The 20,499-nt window shown below is 44.9% G+C and overlaps 1 protein-coding gene and 1 long non-coding RNA gene across 7 annotated transcripts in view; one reads left to right on the top strand and one right to left on the bottom strand.

Moving 5' to 3' along the window:
- The window catches only part of ATF7IP2 (activating transcription factor 7 interacting protein 2), a 42,825-nt gene extending 42,631 nt beyond the window's left edge, over window positions 1-194 (bottom strand). For 3 of the 6 annotated variants that reach the window (XM_045542565.1, XM_045542571.1, XM_045542572.1), the window contains exon 1: window positions 104-179. The gene's annotated coding sequence lies outside the window, so the exon portion shown is untranslated. Of the gene's footprint in view, window positions 1-34; window positions 77-103 lie in introns of those variants that run through there. The other 3 variants (XM_045542569.1, XM_045542568.1, XM_045542574.1) reach the window with 3 other exon arrangements.
- On the top strand, window positions 4-6,733 carry LOC123632369. The gene is made up of 3 exons (XR_006733351.1): window positions 4-196; window positions 4,545-4,659; window positions 6,275-6,733. It is a non-coding gene; the product is annotated as an uncharacterized LOC123632369 (long non-coding RNA).
- The last annotated feature ends 13,766 nt before the right edge of the window (window positions 6,734-20,499 follow it).

Raw genomic sequence — 20,499 nt, 5'->3', positions numbered from 1 at the left:
CTCGCCCGGCACTCCCAGGACTCCGCAGCTGTACCTCGGAGAAGCGCGCGGCGCCCGCGAAACCGCCGCTCTGCCAACCGCCGCTCGGCCGGCCCTAACGTACCTACAGCCGCGCCGCGCCCGCAGCAGCTCCGCCCACAACCGATTCGAACCGCAACCGCCGCGCACAATGGTAATCCAGCCGGGACCGGCTGAGGTAAGTCTCCCGCCGCCCACTCCGGCCGACCCCGAGCCAATGGCAGCGCGGACGTGCGGAAGCCCAGCCAATCAGACACGACCGTAGGGAGTGGGCGGGGAGAAATACAGCTGGCGGAAGTGGAAGTCGGCTGAGGGCCGCCCGCTGTTCGCCTCCAAGAGCGGTTGTTCCCGGCAGCCCCTGGGGCAGCTTCTCCCATCCCCTTACTTCCCCTCCCACACCCCAGTCACGGATTGGAGCGCCTGACTGGGCCTTTCTTTTTTTTTTTTTTTTTGAGCGACTCATGCGAAAGTTTGGATAGTTTCCCAAACATTATTACTAATAAGATGTATTTACAAAAACAAGCCCCCCCATAATCTGTCCCTTACCGATTTGTATTTTTCAGTATTGTATTAAAATATTTATGATGAGTTTTTTTTGACGACCCCTTACATTTTGTGCCTTAGGAGAGTGGCCCTCATACTGTTGTCTTTTTCTTGAGTTCCTTAAATTGTCCCCGATGCCTGCGCCACCCTAGGTTGCGTCGGATTTCTGGAGGCCTGCTGCTAGAGAATCGCCCTCTTTCTTGGTGGTTATCGTGCGTTCACCCAATAGGTCATCATGGCGTGCCCTCTATTTTCTCTTTTGAAAGCAAAATAAAATGTATTCAGAGCTAGATGGTAACTCTAAGGAGTAAAACAAGGAAAAATGTATTTCCTAGCTTTCCCCACTAAAAAAAAAGCCAAGAAACAATGACCAATCTAATGGCAATGGACTCTCCTGGTGTTCATTCTAAATATTATTTCGCACTCTAAGAAACCATGGCCTCTTAGAAAAATAGGTCTGGAACAGGAAAGTACAAATTAACTTGGAACATCCCACATCCAAGGGGAAGGCAATTGAGTTTCACCTCTTAAATAGAGAAGTATTCTAGAATTTGTGGGCATATTTTGAAACCACCACCAAAATCATTTTGAAACCACTACCAAAATCATTTTGATTTTTTAAAAGGTGCCCAAATCTGTATATATCTTTATGAAACTGAAATATAGAAACATTTTCTATACAGTAAAAATTTAAATGTCCTCTTCACAACGAAACTTGCCCATATAACTCCAACTTTCCTAGCATGACTTTACAGATTTTATCCTAAATACCTACACACACACATACACACACACACAGAAGTTTAGAGTTTTGATTATTACATGAATGGGCTTACTCTACCATCCTATTTATTAAGACATCATGTCTTCAAGCTCTTTGTGTGTTAGCATAAAGATAGCTCATTTTTCTTAAAAACTGCACCATATTTCCTTGTGTTGTACAGTAATTTATGTAACCAATTCCCAACCAGAAAGCATAGATGATGTACCCCCTCTTTTTTCTATTATACACATTGTTACAGGGAAATCTTTTCAGTCTGGTCCCCTTGGTTCTGGAAATTAAACACCAAACACCTAGGAGTGAAAAAAGCACTGAGTTAAAGGGTATGTGTATATTAAAATTTGACAGTAATTGCCAAATGGTGGGTTCAGGGGTAAATGGCTCTGAAAGGGTCTGTTTTATCTTGAACTCTGGCCTCAAGCGATCCTCCCGCCTCAGCCTCCCCAAGTGCTGGAACCACAGGTGTGAGCCACCACACCCGGCCCAAGTTAGGCTGTTTTGTAAGTAACAGAAAACAACCCAAAGTAACTCATGGAAAAGGCGAAGATATTTATTAAAAGAAAAAGGGCCAGGGGCAGGGGCTCAAGCCTGTAATTGTAGCACTTTGGGAGGCTGAGGAAGGAGGATCACTTAAGCCCAGGAGTTTGAGGTTGCAGTGAGCTATGAGGACACCATTGCACTTTAGCCTGGGCAACAAAGTGAGACCCTGTCTCAGGAAAAAAAAAAAAAGGAAAGAAAAGAAAACAAAAAGAGACAGAAGAATAGAGCCAGGCTTTAGTAACATAAGTGAATGTGGAATTAAAAAGCCATCAGGATTCTCCGTCTTTCATCTCTACTTTTCCATCTATATGGTAGATGGAACATGACTACCCCAAATCTTCCATATTTACATCCCTGTCCAGGAGACCCATCTAGACTAATTGGAACCCCAGATTTCAAAAGGAGAGAGCCTGCTTAGCTTAGACTGGGCCTGGTGAGTGGAAGATGGGGAAGGGTCCTAAACTATCAACGCAGGACCTCCCACTCATAATAAAACATCAGGCTTGAGGGTAAACTATTTCCAGAGAAAAGACAACATTGTGATCTCATGGGATAAAGACACATTATGTGTTAATCAAATTTGCTGCTCTAAGAATTAAGACAGAACCAGATTCAACGAACTAAAAGAAAATTGGAGGATTTCTCAAGTGAGTAATTGTAAAATAGTGTTTCCTCTCACCTCCTCAATGCAGGGACTAAGACCCTGCAGATTCAAAGTAACTTGAAACCTGTAAAAGACCCCTGAAAAGAACAAAAACTTTAACCTCAGCCTGCCCTTCCAGCTATGTTCCCTGTAGTAATGGAAAATCCTTGGGTAGTCTTTAACTGATTGTTTTAATCACTGTAATCTGTGTTGTAACCATATTGTGTAGATGCAGTTAAATTTTATTAGAACCATTCAGGTTGTACAATCTACAAAAGAATGTACTTTGACTAAGACTAATGCTTTCTGCTTCTGTAAACTTTCTTGCTTAAAGATTGTTATCAGAACAGGTAGTCTGAGGCTGGTCCCAGACCGCCACAACGATGGGAAAATATGATGTGATGCTATCCCAACTTTTGTGCCAAAAGTCACATAGTCCTATCTCAACCTAGAATAAAACCTCCTTGCTTTTTCGGCTCTGGGCTGCTCTCTGTGTCTGTCTCTCCACAGCACAGGGGTAGTCACTGGCCAGCTAATAAAGACTCATAATTTGACTCAATTCGGACTTTAGGTGCTCATTTTCTTGCACTCTGTACCATAACAAAAATGTGGGACGGAAATGCAGTTATTTAGTGCTAGCAATTTCAGCCCGATTGTGTTAGTTTTGCTGGAGTCTTAAAAAAAAGAAGAAAAAAAAAAAAGACACCAAAGAGCCACAGAGACTCGGTAGGAAGTGAGGCCCGTGCAACAGGGCGCCCGGGTGAGCTGAGGCCCAGCAATGGCCGCGGCCCACCAGGCATGGCCAGGCCTTGACTCAGCAAATCCCTCACAGCCCAAGACCTGCCGGTCACGGCGGCCTGCGGGAGTCCAGACCCCTCCCCACCGCCTGGATTGGGCCGCAGTCAACCGTCAGGCCGCCTGGGCCGAGGCGCCATTGGGCCGCTGGAATGGCGGCATGACAATGGCGGCCACCGGAAAGTTCCGATTGGACCTGGTGCCTGAAAAGGCAGGACGTTGCGCACGAGCTCCGCCCCCTCGGCATCAGCCAAGGAGCGGCGCGGATCTGGGACTCGGGGGTGCCCTTTCAGTCCCAGTTGGATGAAACAACGACCGCAGACAAAGGCATTCAGGGCCGGAAATGAACGGGCCCAGGACAAGGATGGTTTGAACTGTCGGTGGCCCCAGGGCCGTTGGTCATGACTGGAAGCCAGAAATAGTAGAATAACCTACCGCCCGGGGCCAATAAAAAGTGCCCACCACCCTTGGGGAAGATTCACTGGCCACTGAAGAAGGCCTGCGCATATAATATGAACAAGCTGCTTTCTACTCCCTTACACAAGTAGAGCTAGACAATCGCATGGCTTGTAAATCATCATTTGCTTTTTAAAAATTATAGAAAAGAAATATCTTTTGGAAATGACTTTTTAAATGAAATTGTTAGACCACCTGTAGAAACGACACCAGGAGCAGCAAACGTCCATATCCATGTTTGGTCAGTGGTTTAGAGCTGTGGTCGCCAACCCCCGGAGACCAAGCTGCAGAACTCTGCTGCCACCCCTTGCCCCCTCCCCAGAAAAACTGCCTTGTAGCTGCAGCTTTTCGCTCCAGAGTTTGGTGGCAAAGGAATAATTACTCTAAACACACAGCGTTCAGAGAGAAGGGGAGAGACCAAAGCCTGAAGGAGAAAATGGCCTCCTCAGCTAAGTTCCTTCCGTATTTATTACCAAGGATATGTGCAAGAGGTCGGGGAGTACACAAGAATGTGGAAACTTGAGCAAGCATAACTCTTTGCAGATAAGGAACAAGATGTGAAGATATCAGCTAATAATTCTTAGAACAAAGAACTTGGCTGGAGGACAAAGCTGGGCCCTTTGCCAACTTCTTTAACGACATCCGTAAACATTAGCTGTTTTCAGCTGATCTTTGCACACGGCAAAGAAACAGCTTAAGGTGGCCGTTTTCATCTGTCCCTTCATTCACCCTGCTCACATTCTTTCATCCATCCATCCTTTCTTCTAGGCCCAGACCCAACAAGGCCTTCCATGAAACCAGTCCCTGGTGCCAAAAAGGTTGGGGACCACTGGTTTAGAGGACCGGGAGCAGAAGGCCCGGAGGAAGAAGAGGAGAAGCTTCTGTGAGTCTGGTCATATTTAGAAGACGTCTTCATATTATAACCATGTTCTCTGTGTGCATGTTATTCCTCACTGTATATGCAGTTGACAGTGCTAAGTACTTTTTTGGAATATCTAGTCTTTTTAGATGTTCTTATGCATTTCAGTTAATACTGCTGTATATTAGAGGACAAACATGTCCTAACATCCAAAGTAGGTTAAAAGTGCCAGGAAGGGCTGGGCGCGGTGGCTCACGCCTGTAATCCTAGCACTCTGGGAGGCCGAGGCGGGAAGATTGTTTCAGCTCAAGAGTTGAAGACCAGCCTCAGCAAGAGCCAGATCCCATCTCTACTAAAAATAGAAAGAAATTAGGCCGGGCGCAGTGGCTCACGCCTGTAATCCTAGCACTCTGGGAGGCCGAGGCGGGAGGATTGTTTCAGCTCAAGAGTTGAAGACCAGCCTGAGCAAGAGCCAGATCCCATCTCTACTAAAAATAGAAAGAAATTAGGCCGGGCACGGTGGCTCACGCCTGTAATCCTAGCACTCTGGGAGGCCGAGGCGAGTGGATCGCTTAAGGTCAGGAGTTTGAGACCAGCCTGAGCAAGAGCGAGACCCCGTCTCTACTAAAAATGGAAAGAAATTATCTGGCCAACTAAAATATATATAGAAAAAAATTAGCCGGGCATGGTGGCGCATGCCTGTAGTCCCAGCTACTTGGGAGGCTGAGGCAGAAAAATTGCTTGAGCCCAGGAGTTTGAGGTTGCTGTGAGCTAGGCTGATGCCACAGCACTCTAGCCTGGGTAACAGAGCTCAGCGCCCCCCGCCCCCCAAAAAACAGAGTTAAGATCTGACTTGCACTGGGCCCAGAGGAGTGGAAACTCTCTTGTTATTACTCACTTTACCCGACTTCCTTTTTGAGACAAGGTATACCAATTCTTGAACCCACCAAAATTTTGTGGTTAGTAGTGGCTAACAAATACGTGGTTACATCTACTTCCTGGATTCAGTTAGGTGGATTCTGATAAGAAGCTTTTCTTAACTGTCACTTCTCCTTTTGCTAGCCAAAAAAAAAAAAAGGCAACGACAACAACAACAACAACAAAACAGCAAACAACAGCAAAACCTCAACAGCACTCTTTAAGACATCTCCATTAGGGCCTGAGATAACTTTTGGGGGTAACAGAAGAATTCTATATCTTGATTGTGGCGGTGATTACATGTGTGTATCCATTTGTCAAGCTCATCAAACTGTACAGTTAAAATAGAGGGATTTTGGCCAGGTTAGGTAGCTCGTGCCTGTAATCCTAGCACTATGGGAGGCTGAAGTAGGAGGATCCATTGAGCTCAGGAGTTCGAGACCAGCCTGAGCAAGAGCGAGACCCCCATCTCTACTAAAAATAGAAAAATTAGCCAGGCGTGGTGGTGCACGCCTGTAGTCCCAGCTACTGGGGAGGCTAAGGCAGAAGGATTGCTTGAACCCGGAAGTTTGAGGTTGCAGTGAGCTATCATGATGCCACTGCACTCTACTGTGGGTGACGATGGAGTGAGACTGTCTCAAAATAAAAGGGGGAGGGATTTTATTATAAATTATACCTCATTAAAGTTGATTTTAAAAAGGAGATTCTCTACACACTGCAGGTAAACATGTGGAAAGGAACTGAGCCCCCACCTCCTTACCCTGGCTGAGTTCCCAGCTGGTAACTGACCCTAAATGACCAGCCTTGTCAATGAGCCACGGCAGAAAGGGTCCTCGAGTCCCGGGTCGAACTACCCCAGCTGATGCCGTGTGGAGCAGAGACAAGCTGTCACTGCCAAACGTTGCCCAAATTGCAGATATCGGAGCTAAATAAATGACTATTGTTTTAACCCACTAAGTTTTGTGGTAGTTTGTTATTCGGTAATAATGACTGGATCAGTTAGCCAGATAAAAAGAGTGGGCACAGGGTGGGGACTCCAGGCCAAAAAGAATTCTAATATCTGCCACAGGTCGACCATACCATATTCAAGATCTTTAGGGTGGCCTGTACTTCAGAACTCAAAATTTTTAACTTTTGAGTGATAATACAGTATCTGTACTGGTAAGGAAGACCCCCATCTATTACCTGGGGCATCAGCCACCTGAGATCCCACCTGAGATCACTCCAACCTAATAAAAGTGGGAAAAATTGGGTAGATGGGGCTCAGAATTTGGTGGCGAGACCCCTCTGAGCCCACTGGGGGATAAACCTTGATTCTCCGACTCTCTGTGTGCTGCTTGGTTTGTCCTAGGAACCACCCGCTGTAAAACTTGCTGTAACAATACCACATTGTTCGTAACATTCACACTGGGTGATGCAAAATATTAATACATCTGTAGGAAAATGTATAAATATGCACACCAAATGCAACAGATTAAGACCATTACTAGGACTGACTTGAAACCCCAGAGTTGATACAAGAATTAATTTAAGCTGAAGACATTCGGGATTCAACAGAATCAAAAAGCAGCCATCTCAGAGCTTCCGTCATTTGACTAAAAGCAACATCTTGGGGGAGGAGGGTTGCTACCATGAATCCCCTCTCCTGGGGAGAGTCGTGCCTGTGAAGACCAACCACTGGCACCTACATAAACGAACATTATCACAAACTTTCTCATTTTTTCTTCTAAAAATTCATTTCTCTTGCCTAAAGAAACCTGTTTGTTCTTCTCGTAAGAGCCTTTTCTCCTTCCTCTCTTAGGTGTATAAGCCTCCAACTTTAAGCATGTATTGAGCCAGCTACTTCTTTTATAGGCTCCTGTATGCATACAGATGAATCTTTTTTCTCCCTTTTATCTTTCTCGTCAGTTTAATTCACAGTCCCCCAAACAAGAACCTAAGAAGGTAGACAAAACACTTTTTCCTCCCTTACATCATAAATAGCCATGTTAGATAGACATTGAAGGAACTCTGGCTATCCTAGGGACAAAAGCAGGCACCTCGCCTTGATGCTGTCCCTCCCACCCTGTTCCTTCCCTGAGAGCTGCCACACCTGGGGGAAGGAGGAACCCCTGCTAATCTGCAAAAGAATGTGGAGAATTCCCCAGCCCACCAGCCACAACCCAAGCACAATAGGATCTGGAAAGTGACCCAGAGTTACTTAAAGCTAATTATGTCATTAACTGTCCATCAAAGTGGTTCCATGGTGACATCTGAACCATGAGAAGGGCCCAATCTGGACAGCATAAAATAGGACCCCAGACCATAACCAGGGCCTCCTGTTACAACAGGGGGCCCCTGTTTGTCATCTGTGGCAAATATATATCTTGCCCTTCCTCAACAAACTTTGTTTCATGCTTGCCTTGCCTTTGGTGTGTCTGTCACTCTTCGGCCAAGAGCGTGTCAAGAACTGAGAACAGACAACTGCTGACCCGACAGCCACAAGTCAGGCTTTGCTCCCAAATGAATTTGCTGCAAAATTTTTTAAAAAGAAAAACTGTTTCTTTCTAATTTTTTCTTGCTCAACAGTCTTTCCTACTTTAAGGGAGGCATCTTCTGGTCTCCCGCAGCGTACTCGGAAGACTCTACTCATAGATGGAGACCACCGGCCCTGAGAGATCTGTCTCCTACCTCTCCCAGCTGCCCTCGGGACTGAGCACATGGGTTACCCACCCTAGCCAGGTCGAAAGCACACAGGTATGCCAGTGCCCACTGGCTGGGAAGCTCTGGATTTAAGAGTAATTAAGGAAATAAAAGAAGCCACTGGACCTGGCAATTGATTTTGAAGTGGGAAATCTCACTGACAAGTCTCTACCCTGCTATCTCCCCTAACAGCTATCACTCTCTCGCTTCTGTAAGCTGCTTGCAGCAACTCCCGTACCAGGAACCGAGGTGGCTGACCCTGGCCCCGCTGAAGGTAACCACATTGCAACTGTCAACTGCGACCCATTCCCTCCCTAAAAACAAAATGTATAAAAAGCCATTACACTCTTTGTTTGGGGCTCAGAATTTGGTGGCAAGTCCCCTCTGAGCCTGCTGGCATAATAAAACCTGTTCTGCTGTACTTCAGTTTGCCTCTCGGTTTGTTCCTGATCGATTTTGCTGTAACAATTTGACAAGGGAGGCAAGTGTGAACTAAAATAAAATCTTAAGCCTCCCAGTAGACTGAATGGGGGACCCCAGAAAAACCTTCAAGCTGAGTTTCTGACCAAGAGGTGAAGGGAGGTCAGACACACCATGTCATGTCCCTTCCTTTTTGGAGATATTCTTTGTAACAAAAAGATGCAAACAGCCTGAGGCCATATAAGAAACCTTAAACTACACCTGCAGCCCATCCATTGACTTAAGAGAACTCTTGGGTTTCGGTAAATGTCTCCAGGCTTGTCTCTGATTAACAGACATCCTTAAGTTAAAACATTCTAAGCCTTTATGGGACTGCAAACTAGTACAACCTCTATGGAAAGTAATATGGAGATACCTTAAAGAGCTACAAGTAGAACTACCATTTGATCCTGCAATCCCATTACTGGGCATCTACCTAAAGGAACAAAAGACATTCGAAAAAAAAAGACATCCGCACGAGAAAAAAAAATGTTTATAGCAGCACAATTCACAATTGGAAAGATGTGGAAATAACCCAAGTGCCCATCAATACATGAGTGGATTAACAAAATGTGGTATATGGGCCAGGCGCGGTGGCTCACGCCTGTAATCCTAGCTCTGGGAGGCCGAGGCGGGTGGATCGCTCGAGGTCAGGAGTTCAAGACCAGCCTGAGCAAGAGTGAGACCCCGTCTCTACTAAAAAAAAAAAAAAAAAAATAGAAAGAAATTATCTGGCCAACTAAAAAATATATACAAAAAAATTAGCCGGGCATGGTGGCTCATGCCTGTAGTCCCAGCTACTAGGGAGGCTGAGGCAGTAGGATCGCTTAAGCCCAGGAGTTTGAGGTTGCTGTGAGCTAGGCTGATGCCACGGCACTCACTCTAGCCCGGGCAACAAAGTGACACTCTGTCTCAAAAAAAAAAAAAAAAAAAAAAAACAAAATGTGGTATATGTATACCATGGAGTACTACTCAGCCACAAAAAAACAATGGCGATCTAGCACCTCTTGAATTATCCTGCATAGAGCTGGAGCCCATTCTACTAAGTGAAGTATCACAAAAACGGAAAACCAATCACATGTTACTCATCATCAAATTGGTATTAACCGACCACCACTTAAGTGCACAAATGGTAGTAACATTCATCAGGTGTCAGGCAGATGAGAGTGGGGAGAGGGGATGGGTATATTCACACCTAATGGGTGTGGTGTGCACCCGTCTGGGGGATGGACACGCTTGAAGCTCTGACTCAGGCAGGGCAAAGGCAACATATGTAACCTAAACATTTGTACTCCCATAATATGCTGAAATTAAAAAAAAAAAAAAAATTCCAAGCCTTTAGAGACAAAGCTTCATTTCTTTAACCCAGGAGTCCCCAACCTATGGTGAGTTGTATAATTATTTCATTATACATTACAATGCAATAACAGAAATAAAGTACACAATAAATGTAATGCGTTTGAATCAGCCTGAAACAATGCCCTCCTCTCCTGTCCATGGAAAAATTGTCTTTCATGAAAATGGTCCCTAAGGCCAAAAATGTAGAGGATCCTGCTAACCAATTACAAATCAAAGAATCTTTAAATCCACCTGTTAGGTTTGTTCCAGGTGGGAACCTGAAAAGGTTGTATAGAACGGAATGCAGTTAATGGAAAACTTAGGCTTGTAAAACAATAGCCGCAAGAGTCTGGAGAGTCCCCGGACATCGGACATCGTAAACCTAACAGACAGCTGCAGCCAGCATTCCCCGCTCCCCCCGTCGTGAGGGATGAAGTTTGTCCCTCCCTATCTGGCCAGAGCTGAAGGATGAATGTGTCGGGGGCGAGCAGGGGTCCTAGGAGCTGGTTGTTTGAAAAAGAATTTATTACGAATGGCTGTTCTGGCCCACTCCCTTACTCCCCCGGAAAAACCCTCCATAAAACACAAGGCTCAAAATAAACAGCATTTGGCTACACATGAGGCTTCGTGTGTCTCTCACTCAGCTCTGGACCTACCACCACCCATAGCCTGTAAGCTCCCTCTCCCACTTTGAGATGTTCCGCCTTTTCAGGCCAAACCAACATACGCCCTCCACGTATTGACTCAGGGTCTTATATGTATCATAATTCCTGTCTCTGTGAGTATGTAAAACCAAACTATAACCCAGCTACCGCCAGCACATTGTCTCAGGACCTCCTGAGGCCATGTCCTCTGGGCCGGTCACCCACATTCAGCTCAGAATAAACCTCTTTAAATTATTTACAGAGTTCACAGTTTTTTTTCCATTAACACAAGTAAGATCAGGAAATCAAGGTTCAGTTTCTGTTTGGGCACCAGAGTGGCACTGATGCTAAGAGAGCACAGGATGCTCTTGGCTGTAGGGTAGGATCACAGGGGAGAGCTCTGGGGGGTCCTTACCAGGAAGGTGGCAACTGAAGCTCTGGAATGTGTGACAGAAGGGGGAGGGGAAAGTGAGGAAGAGGGATGAGGAGGTACCCCTAGAATATTCTTAATCAGACCTTCCCTTCGCCACAGATCTTCTCCATCCACTAATGCAGTTGTTGAGGTTTATATCTGGCAAGGTTTGACTTTTGGACAAAGGTTCTTATAAGGAAATAAAAATCCTTAGACAATAGATGTCCTTCCATGCCCTGAGGGCTTTGATTGGAGGGAGGTGACAATCTTTCAGGTGCAAAAGACTCAGGAAGGCTGGGCGCCTGTAATCCTAGCACTCCGGGAGCCCGAGGCGGGTGGATCATTGAGCTCAAGAGTTAGAGACCGGCCTGAGCAAGAGACCCCGTCTCTACTAAAAATAGAAAGAAATTAGCCAGACAACTAAAAATGTATGCAGAAAAAATTAGCCAGGCATGGTGGCACATGCCTGTAGTCCCAGCTACTCAGGAAGCTGAGGCAGGAGGATCGCTTGAGCCCAGGAGTTTGAGGTTGCTGTGAGCTAGGCTGACAGCACGGCACTCTAGCCTGGGCAACAAAGTGAGACTAGGTTGCAAGAGAAAAAAAAAAAGACTCAGAAAGTCAGAGAATCCTACCTAACCTGTCAGACCACTCCTGTCTTTGTTTCTTGAAATCTATTTTAAAAGTTCAGAGTCATTTCTGAAGGGAGTAGCAGGGGTGCGGGCTGGAGGCGGGGAGGGGGGCGGGGGTGGTCGGTGGGCTGTGGGTAGGGGGGTTTCTGGAATATGGTACAGGAACATATCCAGGTATTGCTTTGGTGACTATATAAAGATGCATGTCATATAAAAGATGTTCTAGCAATTTTCCTACAACTCGTTCTATAGCATGATTAGTAACAGTTGCTACTGCGATAATTACTGCTATATTTGACTCACAGTACCGTGAAAAGAAATCCAGCGTGGAGACGATTGTCAGAGGTCCGGAGAAAGGATCAGGAGGGCGTGAGGAGTCGCACGCCAGTTGCAATCGCGTGCACGTCCAGGTTCAATCAGACCTTTTGAATTGGGCCAAATCAAAAAACGCCCCGAAGAAGCAGCTGCGTTCTGTTAGAACTGTTTGCACCGGGCCTGATCACAAACCTCCCGAGGAGACCAATGAGCTAAATTAAGCAGATCATCTCCTGGAGACATCCTCAAATGTCGATCGGCCTGTAGGGGAAATAAAACAACTTTTTATTTGAGGAACAGGAGCCCATTTAAATTGTCAGGCACAGAGAGGCACTGGAATGAAACAGCAGTCACGACATTCCCCCTAGAGCTAAATAATTACCTTTTTTTTTTGACACAGTCTCTCTCTGTCACCCTGGTTAGAGCACAGTGGCATCATCATAGCTCACGGCAACCTCTAACTCCTGGGCTCAAGCGATCCTCCTGCCTCAGCCTCCCGAGTAGGTGGGACTACACTCATGCAACACCATGCCCGGCTAGTTTTTTCTATTTTTTGTAGAAACGAGGTCTCGCTCTTCCTCAGGCTGATCTCAAACTCCTGGGTTCAAGTGAGCCTCCCGTGTAGCTGGGGCTACAGATGCCCACCACCACACCCGGCTAATTTTTAGTAGAGATGGGGACTTCCTTTTGCTCAGGCTGGTCTTGAACTCCTGAACTTAAGAAATCCTCCTGTCTCAGCCTCCCAAAATGCTGAGCCCCTGCGCTGACCAAATAATTACCTCTTGAAGCCACTTACTATGTAGGCTCTAGACTGACTCCAAGTATCCATAAAATGCCACACACCCGATAGTTCAACCATGCACAGCCAATCACTAACCAGTGTTATTTCTGTAAACCCATGAGAATTCCTGATGAAAAACTTTTGCAATCCCCGTTCTCCTGATTTGCTTTCAAAACTCAAGCCTCTTTTGTTCTCCAGGGCACTCCCCAAGGCAACTTGGTGTGTCCTGCCTTGCAGTCCTCAACTTTGTCCAAATAAACTCTGTTTTGCCCTAGGCTTCCTCCTTTCAGGTCCACAGGCCTTTTGTTAATCGCAGATTATGCTAAAGGCTTCCACTTGTGCAAACTTGCAGGAAACCTTCACGAGCCCCTACCTAGCCTCACCTGGGTGCAAAATGATTTAGCTGCTTGCTAGACTTGTGTCTCCTGAATTGCAATTCTTAAAAAACGCCTTCTCTTTTGTCTGTGGAGTGTTGGTTTTGTGTCTTATTAGTTGACCCTCCTTAATTCTCCTGAACTTCCATAACGTTTCATACACGTACAATCTCTTGATTCGGGGCCAGGGGCGGAAGCACTGGGAGAATTTAGCAGGGAAGGTGCCGGTGGGGCAGAGTCCGGTGGAAAGGATCAAGCTTTCTTTGTTTCATGAAGGGGAGGGAGGCGATTGCCTCCTCCCCCTCCTCCTAGGGAGTCTCCTTGAAAACATAATAGGTCCTACAAGAAGTTGAAAGAGCGAAGGATATGCCATTCCAAAATATCCCAGATTGGTATATTGATTATTTTAAGTTGAAAATATTGGAAAAATTGTAGTTTCAGAAAAGGTGAGCTGACCTGTCTTTTCCTGCTTGCAGCAAGCTTGCGGTAACAGGAGGGGTGCCCTTGCCTTACCAAGGAGAGAAAATAGCCTGGGAATTCGGGGGTATAAAGGGCCTGAAAAAATACACCTAACAAAGTGAACCTTGTCTTCCACTAGTTTTACAGCTCCCAATATATCTCCTGGTGACACTCTTAGAAATTTACTGCCCCTAGCCAGATCCCTGCAAACTAAAATAAAATCTTAAGCCTCCCAGCTAACTGAATGGAACCCCACTTGGCCAAGGGGACTCCAGAAAAACCTTCCAGGTGAGTTGCTGGCCACGAGGACACGCCTAGTTATGCCCCATCCCTTTTGGAGATATTCTTTGTAACAAGATAGTAAATCATTAGCAGGCCTAAGGCCATGCAAGACCAAGCTTAAACCACACCTTCGGGCATCAATTTACTAAACAGATCACTTGAGTTTCCATTAACTGACACCCTTAAAACATTCCAAACCTTTACAAAAACCTTCATTTATTTAACCAATTGCAAATCAAAAAATCTTTAAACTGACCTGTAACCTCCCCACTCCCACTTGAGGTGTCCTGCCTTTCTGGGCCAAACCAATACATGCCTTCCACGTATTGATTTATGATTTTATATGTAATACCTGTCTCCCTAAAACGTATAAAGCCAGACTGTAATTCAGCCACTGCGGGACCACTTGCTCAAGGCTTCTTCAATTTGGCTCTCTGGGCCACAGTCACTCACATTTGGCTTGCAATAAATCTCTTTAAATTATTTTACAGAGTTTGGGTTCTTTTCCATTAACATCCCTTTTGTTGTGTCATTTCTTCTCAAATTTATCATTCTTTGTCTAAAAAGAATAAAAGCATCTTACTTTGGCTACTTCTGGGGACTTCATCCTCTTGTGTACAGGTGAAACTAATAAAACTACATCCAGGTAAACCTAATAAAATCGGCATGTTTTCTTTTATTATTTTTATTATTTTATTTATTTATTTTTTTGAGACAGAGTTTTGCTCTGTTGCCCAGGCTAGAGTGCCGTGGCATCAGCCTAGCTCACAGCAACCTCAAACTCCTGGGCTCAAACAATCCTCTTGCCTCATTTTCCCATGTAGCTGGGACTACAGATATGTGCCACCATGCCCGGCTAATTTTTTCTATATATATTTTTAGTTGCCCAGATAATTTCTTTCTATTTTTAGTAGAGATGGGGTCTCACTCTTGCTCAGGCTGGTCTCAAACTCATGAGCTCAAACAATCCACCTGCCTCAGCCTCCCAGAGTGCTAGGATTACAGGCATGAGCCACCATGCCCAGCCAAAACAAAGAAATCTTTCATCATTGGTAGAAAGATGCATCTCGGTCAGTTAGTCAAGAAAAAACTATATACAGAGTGTTCATAAAGATTAGGACCAATTTCCTTGTATTGTATTTTGTTGAGAACATGGTTGTTTGTAAAGGAATTGTTTCTCACAGTTTCTTTGTGGGTCTCAAAGTTTGTCAGCAATTCAACATGGAGCCAGTAGCCCAAGATGAAGTCACTGATGTCAAACCTGGAACATTGCTGAGCTCAATGACCTGAGACAAAGACTCCCTCCCTGACCAAACTCTACTCAGGCTCTCCCGAAACTCTCTTTCAAGTAGGCCTCAACTTTTGGACTTCCATGTTCCTCTCGGCATTGTCCAATTTTAATAAGAATCCTGCTAAGTCAGTTTAACCAAAATCCCCACCTTTGATATCTGATCCCCCTTAATCTCTGACTAGGTCCCTCACCCCCTCTATCCCTCAGGTGATGTCTGAATACCCTGGCCCACGTGCAGCAAGAATCCTGTTATGCCTGCCCCTTAGTAATTTTCCAACCACTGGCCCCCTCCCTGCTCCTTGGCTATAAACTTCCACTTGCCTGACCCTGCTGCGTTTGGAGTTGTGTACGACCTCTCTCCCTTGCTGCAGAATTCCATCGCAGTGGTCCCTACTCCCATCGTGATGCCCCTGCCCCTGCCCCTTGAATAAAATCTTTCTTACTATGCACACTACACTATAAGAGACACATCATGACTATCGCATCCACATTAGTGTCTACCAAGAAGAGGCAAAAGACCAGATTACAAAACAGTTAAGATAAGGTAGTTGACAGGGGTCTTTGGAATTTCAATGTGGGAGACACAGATTTGGCTAGAAACCAAATTGTGTTCTGAAGAGAGGAAGCGGAGGAGTAGGGATTTTTAAAAGAAAGCTAAGGGTGATGACACAAGTTATTTTGAAAGAATTATCATTGGTGAAGGCAGCTGGCTTAGCGCATGAGTTCACAGTTCATCGTCTGTTGCTTATCAGGAGTTGTAGCACTGGTGAAATTGAGCTCTTCTCCAGGATGTTGTGGTTGTGGTGGTTTGGCACAGCTCAAAGCACCAAGGCAAGTTCCTGTTTTTCTTTCTTTTCTTTTTTCCCCCTTGCATTTTTGCAGGTTGTGCAAGCAGTCACGACTGCATCTTAGAGCTCCGAACCAGAGTGACACCATTTCGTATATTACATTTCACAGCCGCCATAAGCCTGACTTGAGCATCTTGCGCAGAGCTGATAGGACCATCACTTAGCAGTATGCCTGGGATTCCTAGCAGGCAAGGCCGCCTTAGCACGGATGTAACTTTCAGAAGCTGTAAAACAAAGGTGACCCTTATAAGAATAGCTTACACTCTCTTTATGAGAGAAATATGTGATAATAGACAATGGGCTAAATACAGGTATAAAAAAGGGAAGGATTCCCCAGTCTTTGAGGACAGTCCACACACATACACCTGCCTGGGCAGTTAGTCCTCTGACCCCTGACTGTGTCCAGTTGGAACCACCAGCTGCTCCTGCCGTCTGTTTTGTCAGGGTGCTGCTGGGATAAGCCGCTTCAGTGTGAGACAGCATCTAAGATGCTAAGAAGTTTTTATAGAAAACTTCTTTCAATAATTCACATTGCTAACTCTGTTCTTCATAAAATCTCTCCCTCTAATTTAAAATATTTGTGGTCCTTATGAGTGTTATCATGCTGATGAGCATTGAATTTCTTTAATGTTGATAGTGGCAGTATCACAAATCGAGCAAATCATCTTATCTTTAGCAGAAACAAAATAATATTGCAATTCCCAATCCTCATTAAAAAATCTGTTTTCTTCAGCCTTCTCTTGGTCTCCTTTGACACAATGCGCTGTTAAGCAGACAGATTTAAAAATTACTGTCGAGCTGTGCAGCTATTCACAAATTCCACTTCAAACAGAAACACAGTGCACTGTTGTCAAAGGCTGATAACAGACTGCTGTACTCGACCCAGATAAACTCTCGCCAACCAGCCTCATGCGGTCTTGGCGCCAGTCAGGCAGAGGAAGTTAGAACTGAGTCATGAGTGTAGCAGCCGTCAATGTAGCCCTTATGGCTTACTAATGTTCAAATTGTGCAGGTCAACCGGGGAGAATTATTTCGTTGAAACTTATTTTATTCTTTGGTATTTTAAATACATTCATTTTAAAAATAAATAAAAATATAAAAGATGAGCAAAAATGTATTAATGAAAATGAAAGGATTTGTTTCGTAAAATTTGGATTCAGTCAAAGGCCACATTTAAGAACCTGGGAGGCCATATGTGGTCTTAAGACTGCAGGTTCTGCCCCTGCCACCGCATATATTTTCTGGGCACTATTAAAATTTCAAGGGAATGTAACCATTTGCCTCACTGGCCGTCCTCTCCCTGCATGCCTTTTCCCCTTTAAACAAATGAGTAAATACTGCGGCGCCTGAAAACCTCTCTGAAGAGCACAGGCCACAGTTGTGTCTGTGACTTGTGTTTTCCCAGGCGCACCCTCAAAGCTCTGTCTCAACAAACCTCGACCGATTGAGACTCTTGCCTCAGTCTCTCAACTGGGTTGACAATAGAAACAGGATTATTGACTAAGCTGCCCCGATCAGTAGCCTGGGAACCTCTTTTCTTGTCTGGTTTGGGATCCCTTGGTCCGTGGTTTTGGGAAGGCGTCCAGGTACTATTTAGGGCCTTTCTTTTCCTACCCATTATTCTAACTATCCTTCATTATCTCCAATAGGAAATCCAGAGACTAGCCTCACAGTCCTTATGGGTTTGTGTCAACAGGAGCTGGTACAGGCACACATCTGCTGACGGAGTAGAACGTGACGCGTAGAAGCTATCCTCTGCAATCAGGGGTTGGACTGAGAGGTCAGGGTTAACACGTCTGAGCGCTGCTCTCCTCTTGGCTGGCCTCTTAGGGAGGAAGTGGGCTTCCTGTGGAGTCTGTTCGGGTTACAGAAACTGGTAAAAGCTGAGAGTGAGAGAGTAAACATCCTGGCAGAATGCTGATGTGATGGAACAGGGCTATGGTGGTATGTTTTATCAAATGGACCACGGCCCAAGGTCATATCATGGGGAGGCTGGTACATCCTCGACCACAGAGCTGGTAAACCAGAGGCCAGGCTTCACCTCCTGGATTCTGATCTGGTTCTACTAAGTCTGTGTTCTGCCCTATATGACAATGTACATGGGGGTAGAAGGGCCACACACCTGACCTTGCCATCTCCGTTATCCCTCCAACTAAGCATTGTTCTCGACTTGGTGTCTGTGCTGTCAGTCCTCCACCCTTATTCGCTCACTAATTCCCATAAACTCTTTTCACACCTTCATCCCGAATTCTTGGCATCCTGGAACTTGCCAAGACCCATCTAACTTTCTTATGAATTAGAAAAAGTCTGAGATGTTTTCTCAAATAAATTAGTAGAAAAACAGTGAAGAGGGCCTGGCCACTGGTATCAAAATAGATTTCACAGAGGAAAAGGGTGCAGGGTGGCTGGATCATTTGATGAGTTGATGGAAAAAATACTTTTATTGCTTTCATATTCTAGGGGGATATGAGGTGGTATATGATAAATACAAGCACAGCAGTTTCCCCTCATTCATATGAGTTACGTACAAAAGTACTTTTGCAAAACTTTCCATCAGTATAGTTACCCTTGTCCAACTCAAGGGTTGGGTTGCTGCCCCTGCGCAGTGGAAGATCTGTGTCACTTTTAGAGCCTCACCAATAACATAAAGTCACATATTTTATGTTACATGTATTATATACTGTATGCTCACAATAAAGTAAGCTAGAGAAAAGAAAAGTGTTAAGAAAATCATAAGGAAGAAAAAACACATTTATAGGACTATACAATATTTATCGAAACCGGAAGTTCATGTTGTCTGTTTACAAGATGAATCATATCTGAAAAGGCAGCAACTGCCGCTACCGAGCTCAATCTACAGCACATACCAAGCAATTCAGCTTTTTCTTCTACTGTCATGACTTTTCTCTGCTTCTTGGGAGCACTTGCAGCATCACTAGTGGCACTTTGTATGGGTCCCATGGTGTTATTAAAGGTTTACGGGATTGTACTAAACATGATGAAAAATACAGACAAACCATTAAAGATCACTTTTTACTGTGATACAAAATTTCTTGGAGGCCAGGCTCACGCCTGTAATCCTAGCACTCTGGGAGACCAAGGCAGGACGACCATTTGAGCTCAGGAGTTCGAGACCAGCCTGAGCAAGAGCGAGATCCCGTCTCTACTAAAAATAGAAAAATTAGCCAGATGTTGTGGTGTGTGCCTGTAGTCCCAGCTACTTGGGAGGCTGAGGCAGGAGGATAGCTTGAGCCCAGGTGTCTTGGGCTGTGGTGCACTAAGCCTATCAGTGTCCGCACTAAGTTTGGCATCAGTATGGTGACCTTCTGGGAGCAGGGGACCACCAGGTTGTCTCAGGAGAAATGAACTGGCCCAGGTTGGAAACGGAGAAGGTGAAAACTCCCATGCTGGTCAGTAGTGGGATCACAACTGTGGACAGCCACTGTGCCCCAGGCTGAGCAACATAGCAAGACCCTGTCTCTAAAATAAATTAAAGTGAGTTAAATTAAATAAAAACAGACCAAGAAAAAATCTAGAAAGTCAAGAAAATTATGATTTAAATTTGGATGTGGGCCGGGCACAGTGGCTCATGCCTGTAATCCTAGCACTCTGGGAGGCCGAGGCAGGAGTTTGAGACCAGCCTGAGCAACAGGGAGACCCCGTCTCTACTAAAAGTAGAAAGAAATCATATGGACAGCTAAAAATATATATAGAAAAAAATTAGCCAGGCATGGGGGCACATGCCTGTAGTCCCAGCTACTCGGGAGGCTGAGGCAGTAGGATCGCTTAAGCCCAGGAGTTTGAGGTTGCTGTGAGATAGGCTGACGCCACGGCACTCTAGCCTGGGCAACAGAGCAAGACTCTGTCTCAAAAAAAAAAAAAATTATAAATAAATAAATAAATTTGGATGTGTGCTGTTATATCCGCTTGGTGTTACACTCAAAAAAATGCCGCAAACAGGATTGTTTGGTAGGAAAGATTTAACTGTATACATCAGGTGCTCAACAGACGTTTAATTTTTACCATGGTATGTTTATCCAGGAAGCCAGGATGTCAAAAGAGACATGGGTTGAAAAGAGAAAAAGTGTCCAAAATTTAAGAAAAGGCCAAGTTACATTATCCATATACTAATAACAACTTGAGCAATCTGTTGATAGGAGCAGAATTTTGTTGTTTGATGTCGTCATTCATTGATGATATGTCTGATTCACAGCCTTGTTTGTGAAGTTAGAATTTAACCCAAACAATTAATAAAGTCATGAAAGTTTTATAGCCTAACAATCTTTAACCAGCTTTGTGAATAGCCCAACAATCTTTAACCAGCTATTTCTTTCTCGAACCTAATCTTGCGATATAGTTCCTCCACCTTTGCCCTTTTTTGTAAGAGTTCCCTCTCTAAAAGCATACTTTGTGTCAGCTTTTTTTGCTTTTG

This window comes from Lemur catta, chromosome 2 (assembly GCF_020740605.2).
Source record: "Lemur catta isolate mLemCat1 chromosome 2, mLemCat1.pri, whole genome shotgun sequence".
NCBI classification, from domain to species: Eukaryota; Metazoa; Chordata; class Mammalia; order Primates; family Lemuridae; genus Lemur; species Lemur catta.
The sequence above is the reverse complement of the archived record's forward strand: the minus strand, read 5'-3'. Positions and strand labels throughout refer to the sequence as shown.